This window comes from Desmodus rotundus, chromosome 12 (assembly GCF_022682495.2).
Source record: "Desmodus rotundus isolate HL8 chromosome 12, HLdesRot8A.1, whole genome shotgun sequence".
Lineage (NCBI taxonomy): Eukaryota > Metazoa > Chordata > Mammalia > Chiroptera > Phyllostomidae > Desmodus > Desmodus rotundus.
In genome coordinates, this window is record NC_071398.1 from 44,574,267 (window position 1) to 44,584,319 (window position 10,053).

The window sequence follows — 10,053 nt, forward strand, 5'->3', positions numbered from 1 at the left end:
TTTTCTACCTACCATTTATGCTACTTATTCTCTGTACCTTTCCCCCTTCTCTCCCCCTCCCACTCCCCTGTTGATAACCCTCCATGTGATCTCCATTTCTGTGGTTCTGTTCCTGTTCTAGTTAGTTGTTTGCTTTTGTTTTTGTTTTAGGTATGGTCATTAATAACTGAGTTTGCTGTCATTTTTACTGTTCATATTTTTGATCTTCTTTTTCTTAGATAAATCCCTTTAACATTTCATATAAGAAGGGATTGGTGATGATGAACTTCTTTAACTTGACATTATCTGAGAAGCCCTTTATCTGCCCTTCCATTCTAAATGATAGCTTTGCTGGATAGAGTCATCTTGGATGTAGGTCCTTGCCTTTCATGACTTGGAATACTTCTTGCCAGTCCCTTCTTGCCTGTAAGGTCTCTTTTGAGAAATCAGCTGACAGTCTTATGGGAACTCCTTTGTAGGTAACTGTGTCCTTTTCTCTTGCTGCTTCTAAGATTCGCTCCTTCTGTGTAATCTTGGCTAATGTAATGATGATGTGCCTTGGTGTGTTCCTTCTTGGGTCCAGCTTCTTTGGGACTCTCTGAGCTTCCTGGACTTCCTGGAAGTCTATTTCCTTTGCCAGACTGGGGAAGTTCTCCTTCATTATTTGTTCAAATAAGTTTTCAATTTTTTGTTCTTCCTCTTCTCCTTCTGGCACCCCTATAATTCGGATGTTGGAATGTTTCAAGATGTCCTGGAGGTTCCTATGCCTCTCCTCATTTTTCCGAATTCTTGTTTCTTCATTCTTTTCTGGTGGGATGTTTCTTTCTTCCTTCTGGCCCACACCGTTGATTTGAGTCCCAGTTTCCTTCCCATCACTATTGGTTCCCTGTACATTTTCCTTTGTTTCTCTTAGCATAGGCTTCATTTTTTCATCTGGTTTTTGAACAAATTCAACCAATTCTGTGAGCGTCTTGGTAACCAGTGTTTTGAACTGTGCATCTGATAGGTTGGCTATCCCTTCATTGCTTAGTTTTATTTTTTCTGGAGCTTTGATCTGTTCTTTCATTTGAGCCAATTTTTTTTTGTCTTGGCATGCCTGTTACATAAAGGGGCGGGGTCTTAGGTGTTCACGGGGCGGGGTAACGCTGGTTGCAGTGTTGTGACGCTGTATGTGGGGGAGGGGCCCAGAGGGAGCAATGGTGCTTGGCTCCGCTCTCTACCGGATTTCAATCACTCCCTCTGCTACCCACAAATTGGGCCCTTCTGGTGCTGATTCCCAGGTAGGTGGGCTTGTGCACACTCTAGGCCCCTGTGGGTCTCTCCAACCACCTCTCCTGTGAGGCTGGGAGTTTCTGCTGCCGCCTCAACACCCACGGTGTTTTCAGTCAGAGGTTTGAGGCTTTATTTCCCCGTGCTGGAGCCCTGGGTTGCGCGGTCTGCTTTGCTCCCCCGCCATTCCTCCCAGTTTATCTATGTGGGAATGTGGGGCCGCAGGGTCTGCCAGCCACCACCTTGTGGGGTCTGCTAGCTGCAGCCTGGCCTGCCCCACTCCACAATCCACCACTTCGCTGGTTCCACCAGCCACCGCCTTGCCGCGAGTCCTCTCTGCTTGGGCTGCCCGTCTCCGCCCCTCCTACCAGTCTGGATGAATGTTTCTTCCTTGTCTCCTTGGTTGTCGGACTTCCATACAGTTCGATTTTCTCTCAGTTCTGGTTGTTTTTTGTTTTTAAATTGTTGCTGTCCTTCTTTTGGTTGTGCAAGGAGGCACAGTGTGTCTACCTACGCCTCCATCTTGGCCAGAAGCCGTCCAGACAGGTGCCTTTTAATAGGCCACGCTACTATGACAGGGAGTCACAGCAGCTCTACCTGCTTTGTTTCTACACAGAAACAAACACAGGGGGGCTGCCAAATTGAGGCGACAAAGAAATATGGCCCAAACAAAAGAACAGAACAAAGCCCCAGAAAAAGAACTAAATGAAATGGAGATAGCCAACCTAACAGATGCAGAGTTCAAAACAGTGGTCATCGGGATGCTCAGAGAACTCACTGAATGCAGCAACAGCATAAAGGGAGAAATGAAGGTTATACTGAGTGAGATAAAGAAAAACCTACCGGGAACCAACAGTAGAGAGGATGAAGCCAGGATTCAAACCAATGATTTGGAGCATAAGGAAGAAATAAGCATTCAACCAGAACATCAAGAAGAAAAAATAATTAAAAAAAAGCGAGGACAGTATATGGTGCCTCTGGGTCATCTCCAAACATACCAACATCCAAATCACAGGGATGTCAGAGGGAGAAGAGGAAGAGCAAGAATTTGAAAACTTACTTGAAAAAATAATGAAAGAAAACTTCCCTAATTTGGTGAAGGAAATAGACATACAAGTCCAGGAAGCACAGAGAGTCCCAAATTCATTGGACCCAAAGAGGACCATACTCAGACACATCATAATTAAAACACCAAAGGTTAAGGATAAAGAGAGAATCTTAAAAGTAATAAGAGAAAAGCGGTGACTTACCTACAAAGGAGTTCCCATAGGACTATCAGCTGATTTCTCAAAAGAAACTTTGCAGGCAAGAAGGGACGGGCAGGAAGTATTCAAAGTTATGAAAAGCAAGGACCTGCATCCATGATTACTCTATCCAGCAAAGCTATCATTTAGAATGGAAGGACAGATAAAATGCTTCCCACACAAGGTAAAACTAAAGGAGTTCATCATTACCAAGCCATTATTACATTAAATGTTAAAGGGACTTATTTAAGAAAAAGAAGATCAAAACTATGAACATTAAAATGGCAACAAATTCACAACTATCAACAACAGAATCTAAAAAAGCAAACTAAGCAAACAACCAGAACAGGAACGGAATCACAGAAATGGAGATCACATGGAGGGTTATCAATGGGGAGGTGGGGGGGGAGGGGGAGGAATGGAGGAAAAGGTACAGGGAATAAGAAGCATAAATGGTAGGTAGAAAATAGACAGGGGGAGGTTAAGAATAGTACAAGAAATGGAGAAGTCAAAGAACTTATATGCATAACCCATGAACATGAACTAATGAGGGGGGATTGCTGGAGGGAATTGGGGTACTGGATGGAGGGGGGCAAAGGGAGAAAAGTTGGGACAACTATAATAGCATAATTAATAAAATATATTAAATTTTTTTCAGACATTACCCTACAGGTCTCAAAATGCATTCTTGACATGAATATCTAGTATACAATTGTAATTTTACTACATCGAAAATAATGTGAAGATCATTAGGACCTATTGTATTTTGAAATAGTATGTATTATAAATCCGATAGGATGGTATCATAGCTGTTTTATAAAATATTAATTTAGGTTTATATTTATTTATTCTTCCCATTGCTGCTTTTGTCCTTTCTGCATTTTTGCTCCCATCTGTAATTATTTTTCTTTGTTTTTTTCCTTTGGTGTAGGGCAGCTTGTGGTAAGTTCTCTCAATTTTTTATCTTAAAACGATTTATTTCATTTTTTTTTCTACAGGGCATTTTTACTGGGTATAGAATCCTAATTTTTCAAGTTTTATTTTTTTATTGTATCTTTTCCATTACTATTTAGTCCTCTTATAGAATTCTAGATTGGCATTGTCTCCCCAACACTTTGAAGACATCATTCTGTGTTTTCTCTGTAGTCCAGTGTTTCTACTCGGAACTCAGCTGTCATAATTTTTTTAAATGTATTTACTTATTTATTTTTAGAGAGAGGGAAGGGAGGGAGAAAGAGAGGGAGAGAAACATCGATGTGTAGTTGCCTCTCGTACACCCCCTACTGGGGACCTGGCCTGCAACCCAGGCATGTGCCCTGACTGGGAGTCAGCCACCACTCCCAGGAAGCAGCCACCTTTAGGTTCACAGGCCAGCACTCAGTCCACTGAGTCACACCAGCCAGGGTTATAAGAAAGCTTTTTTTTTTTTTAAATATGTTTATTGATTATGCTATTACAGTTGTCCCATTTCCCCCCCCACTCCACTCCATCCTGCCCACCCCCTCCCTCCCACATTCCCCCCTATAGTTCATGTCCATGGGTCATACTTATAAGTTCTTTGGCTTCTACATTTCTTACACTATTCTTACCCTCCCCCTGTCTATTTTCCACCTGTCATCTATGCTACTTATTCTCTGTACCTTTCCCCCCCTCTCCCCCTCCCACTCCCCTATTGACAACCCTCCATGTGATCTCCATCTCTATGGTTCTGTTCCTGTTCTAGTTGTTTGCCTAGTTTGCTCTTGTTTTTGTTTTAGGTGTGGTCGTTAATAACTGTGAGTTTGCTGTCATTTTTACTGTTCCTATTTTTGATCTTCTTTTTCTTAGGTAAGTCCCTTTAACATTTCATATAATAAGGGCTTGGTGATGATGAACTTCTTTAACTTGACCTTATCTGAGAAGCACTTTATCTTCCCTTCCATTCTAAGTGATAGCTTTGCTGGATACAGTAATCTTGGATGTAGGTCCTTGCGTTTAATCTTGGGTAATGTAATTATGATGTGCCTTGGTGTGTTCCTCCTTGGGTCCAGCTTCTTTGGGACTCTCTGAGCTTCCTGGACTTCCTGGAAGTCTATTTCCTTTGACAGATTAGGGAAGGTCTCCTTCATTATTTGTTCAAATAAGTTTTCAATTTTTTGTTCTTCCTCTTCTCCTTCTGGCACCCCTATAATTCGGATGTTGGAACGTTTCAAGATGTCCTGGAGGTTCCTAAGCCTCTCCTCTTTTTTCCAAGTTCTTGTTTCTTCATTCTTTTCTGGTTGGATGTTTCTTTCTTCCTTCTGGTCCACACCGTTGATTTGAGTCCCAGTTTCCTTTGTATCACTATTGGTTCCCTGTACATTTTCCTTTGTTTCTCTTAGCATAGGCTTCATTTTTTCATCTACTTTTCGAATGGATTCAACCAATTCTGTGAGCATCTTGATAACCAGTGCTTTGAACTGTGCATCCGATAGGTTGGCTATCTCTTCCTCGCTTAGTTGTATTTTTTCTGGAGCTTTGATCTGTTCTTTCATTTGAGCCAATTTTTTCTTGTCTTGGCATGCCTGTTACATAAAGGGGCGGGGTCTTAGGTGTTCACGGGGCAGGGTAACGCTGGTTGCAGTGCTGTGACGCTGTATGTGGGGGAGGGGCTGAGAGGGAGCAATGGCGCCCGCCTTAGTCTCCTCCAGATTTCAGTCTTTCACTCTGATACCCACAATCAAACTGGGCCCCTCTGGTGCTGGTTCCCCAGTGGGTGGGCTTGTGCACACTCTAGGACCCTGTGGGTCTCTCCAATGACCTCTCCCGTGAGGCTGGGAGTCTCTCCTGCTGCCGCCCCAACCCCCACGAGCGCTTTCAATCAGAGGTTTGAGGCTTTATTTCCCCGCACTGGAGCCCTGGGTTGCACAGTCTGCTTCGCTCCCCAACATTCGCCCGGTTTATCTGTGTGCGAATGCGGGGCCCTGGGGTGCTACCCACTGCTCTGCCTGCCCCACTCTCCACCACTCTGAGTCCGGCCCTCTCGGTTTATCTGCGCAAATGTAGGGTTGCAGGGTCTGCTAGTGCTCGGACTGCCTGCCCCGTTCGTCCCACGCTCCGCCAGTCTCAGTCCCGCCATAGCAACGTGAGTCCTCTCCACCCCGGTGCCCGTCTCTGTCCCTCCTACCGGTCTGGATGAATGTTTATTTTGTATTTCCTTGGTGTTGGACCCCCTTGCCGTTTGATTTTCTGTCAGTTCTGGTTGTGCGAGGAGGCGCAGTGTGTCTACCTACGCCGCCATCTTGGTTCTCCCATAAGAAAGCTTTTAATCTCATCTTTACCCCAGACTTTGTCGGCCTTGGCAGGAAGGTAAGACACCTGTGGGCGCCCCTGTGGCCATTCATCCCGGTGTGCGCAAACCTGAAAGTGAGAAGGAATTAAAGCCCAGGGTGTCCAACCTTTTGGTGTCACTGGGCCACACTGGAAGAAGAGTTGTCTTGGGCCACACATTAAATACACAAACACTAATGAAAACTGATGAACAACAACAAAAAAAGGTTTAAAGTACATTTACGATTTTGTGTTGGGCCACGTGCGGCCCATGGGCTGCAGGGTGGACACCCCCGAACCTCTGTCAGCAGCCCTAGACCCCTGCAGGGTGCTGGGAGCCAGGGATATGAGTAAAAGCCTCAGCTTCCCTCCATCTGTTGGGACAATTCTGAGTACATTCTAGGTGGTTCCTCAAAAGGAACTCTAGGTGACTCCCCCACATTAGTATTGCGTAGCTATCAAAGTGGGGACAAGTTCAAATTCCAGTCTTGGATTGACGTTCTCTTCCTTACTTAAATTTTCCCAGTCCCCTGACATCTGTCCCCTCGGACTTCTTCCCCAGGTAGGCTACCTGCGCACAAGCCATTTCCCGGCACTGGGAGTTAAAAGTGGAGTGTTCCAGGGACTTCGGCACAGCAACCCAAGCCTGGGTTCCGGGCTGCGCTCAGAGCATTAAAGAATGTTCCTCCTGCGACCTCTAGTGGTGGGTGACGGAAACGCTCATCAGGTTACATGATTGGGCAGAAGCCAAAGCTTTGGAGGCTAGCTGGAACTGTGTGTATCCTGACCTTAGTCCATTGTCAGGTGATACACCCTCACCTTACCTATGCCTTCTGCTCTGCTGCGACCTACTCAACCCACAGCTATGGCGTCCTGGGGAACAGTTCCCTGTCCACCAATTAGCAGAGATGGAAAAAGCCCTGGTCTGCACAGCATGCGACAGTTGGGAGTTTTTGGTTATTGTATTACTGCTCTGCTTAGGAACGACCTTGAGAGAAGGTGTTGACGGGAAATCCTCTCAGTGGGCTGGCTGTTTTGTAGGATTTTCTATACTTTGTGGGAGGAGAAAGTGCCTGCATTCAAAGCTCCACATTGATTCCCCGTGCACTTCCTAAAGGGTCTTGTAGCTGGCCAAAGACTTGGTAAAAGCAAGGTTAAGACAAGGAATTTTGGAGGAGAGTATTCAATTCCTGGAAACTGGCTTTTGGTTTCTGGTCTTCAGAACTATAAGGGAATTAATTTTAGTTATTTTTAAAATTGAATTTTAGAGAGGAAGAGGAGGGAGAGAGAGATTTGTTGTTTCACTTATTGATGCATTTATTGGTGGATTCTTGTATGTGCCCTGACTGGGGATCAAACCCACAACCTGTGTGTGTGTGTGTGTGTGTGTGTGTACGGAGGAAAACACTCCGACCAACTGAGCCACCTGGCCAGGGCCTCCCTCACTTGTCCCTTCAGCCCAAACCCTCTTTCCTTTGGTAAAAGGGTACATACTACCTGACTGGCACGGCTCAGGTGGTTGAGTGTGGTCCCGCAAACTGAAGGGTCGCCGGTTCAATTCCCAGTCAAGGCACATGCCTGGGTTGTGGGTTTGGTTCCTGGTTGGGGCACGATCAGCGTTTCTCTCACACATGGATGTTTCTCTTCCTCTCTTTCTCCCTCCCTTCCCCTTTCTCTAAAAATGAATGACATCTTAAAAAAAAAAAAAAGGATATATAAGCCCCGGTGTCTAACTGCTTTGAGTTTCACTTCTTGTCTGTGAACGCCTGAGCGTGGAGCTGTTAATATAAATCTTGTGCCTTTTCTGCTGTTAACGGACTTTTGTTAGTTTCATTCACAGGCCCCCCGCCCCCGACACTGATCCTAAGAGGACGAGGGAAAGGTTTTCCTCCCCAACACGGGGAGATGGTACAAGGAATCACAAACGGGACAGATCCTGTACTTCTGCCCCGTGGGGACAGACCGTCCTTTGAGGGATGAAAAATGACTTTGCACCAGCAAGTGGCTCTATTCCTTGGTTGGAAATGGCTCCACTTTGAAAATGAAATGCAAGATGAAGAAGCAAGAAGTTCCCCGTGGCAGGTTTTCTCCTTCAGTGTGACATTCCAAAGCTTTTGCTCCTTTTATATTTATAGTAACTGATCTTGCTTTATGCATAATGGCTGAGTTTTATTTTTAAAAATGAGCACTTATAAATTAACACAGGACTACAAATTTAGAGGCTGTCAACAATACAGATTTCCTCTCTTGCAGTCTGGAGGTCGGAAGTCTGACACAGACCTCATCGGACTAACACCAAGGACTAAGAGTGGGGCTGGTTCTTTCTGGATGCTCCAGGGTGAGATGTGATTTATAGTAAGAAATATACAGGGTCAGGCACAAATAACGACCACCCTTTTTTATTACAAAATCTTTTTTTTTTAGATTTTATTTATTTTTAGAGAGAGATGAAGGGAGGGAGAAAGGGAGAGAAACATCAATGTGCAGTTGCTTTTTGCATGTCCCCTATTGGGGACCTGGCCTGCAACCCAGGCATGTGCCCTGACTGGGAATCGAACCTGCAACCCTTTGCTTTAGCAGGCCCATGCTCAATCCACTGAGCTATACCAGCCAGGGCACCAAATCTTATATTACAAAATCATAAGCATGTAATTCTGTAACATAACCATCATACTCAAGCACCCCGTATGACATTTTAGGTGAAATGTTCAAATTAAAACTATAAATTATTACATCCATGTTATTACCCCACCGACCGCACTCAAAGAGGTGCTACTTCTGCGGTGTACATGTGGTTCCTGGCCCAGAGCAGCCAGGAATGAGTGGCTGGAGGGGAAACGAAGCAGGGCCCCTGCCTAGGGCAAACTAATAAAGAACATAAAACAGGAGCCCAGAAACAAAAGGGAGACGTGTCTTGCGTGTTGAATCAGCAGTCCTGAGCCTGGTCTGAGAAGATTGCCAGGCATTCTGACCATCACACGCAAAACCACGATAGCGCAGGAGGAGAGGAGCCCTTGAAGTTCTGTATGTGTTGTCTCCACTCGCTGGAAATAAATAAATAAATAAATAAATAAATAAATAAATAAATAAATAAAGCTGTGGAGACTGTGGATTAATCCCAAGGTCTGGAGAGGGGAAAAGGAGGGGGCACCTAGAAACTCACCAGAGTATGTAACCCCTGAATTCCAGGTGCTCAAGTGTATAGAACAAACTTACTACCAAACTAACAACTTTCTTTCCTATGTACGGGAGGCGTTCAGACTGGCCCGGCGCCTGCTCACAGCTTCGTGCTGGTGGGTTTCATAAATACACTTGCTGTCTCCTTTCCACTGTACGTGTTTTTCTCTTGCCTGAATGCATCTCTTTCCGGCAAGGCAGGAACCGAAGACACAGAACCACGGAGGTGTCTTTTGTTGTGTTAATGAGGTGATGTTTGGAAAGCCCCTAGTTAACCTAAGGATGGGGGCTGGTTGCCAGGGAACCAACCAGGTGGTTAGAGAGTAGGAATTTGCAGTACCCTCTCCCTCCTATCCTCCAGGAAGGGGATAGGAGCTGCAGGTTGAATCAGTTGCCAAGAGCCAATGATTCAATCCTGCCTATGTAATGAAGCCTCCATAAACCCCCCAAGGGACAGGCTTTAGAGAGCTCCCTGGCTGGTGACCCTGTGCAGAGGTGGGCAGAGGGTGTGGCAGCCCGGAGCCCCTTCTGCATGCCTGGCCCTGTGCTTCTCTTCCATCTGGCTATTCCTGACTCATTTCCTTCTATTTTTTAATTTTTTGAAGAGGTCCTCTTTTTAAAAAAATATTTATTTACTTACTTTTAGAGAGTGGGGAAAGGAAGGATAAGAAGGAAAGAGAGGGAGAGAAACATCAATGTGTGGTTGGCCTCTCGCACACCCCCTACTGGGGACCTGGACCACAACCCAGGCATGTTCCCTGGACTGGGAATGGAACTTGCGACCTTTTGATTTGCAGGCCGTCACTCAACCACTGAGCCACACCAGACACAGTAAAAGCTTTACTTTTAAGAATTACTGTTCAAAAAAAGGCAAAATAACTTCTCTTATACACATAGGAAAATCAATACATGTTAGAGATTTTATTTAAATCATTAATCAATGAGGGAACCAGATTAATGTTACAACAGGTTTGAGAGAATAAAAAACACTGAGTTTGTAAGGAATAAAGGAACGTTGGCATGAGTGGGCAAGTGGAGGCAAAACTAACTTCTTTCCTGGTGGAGGACGGAAGCCCAGGGGCCCTCTGCAGAACAG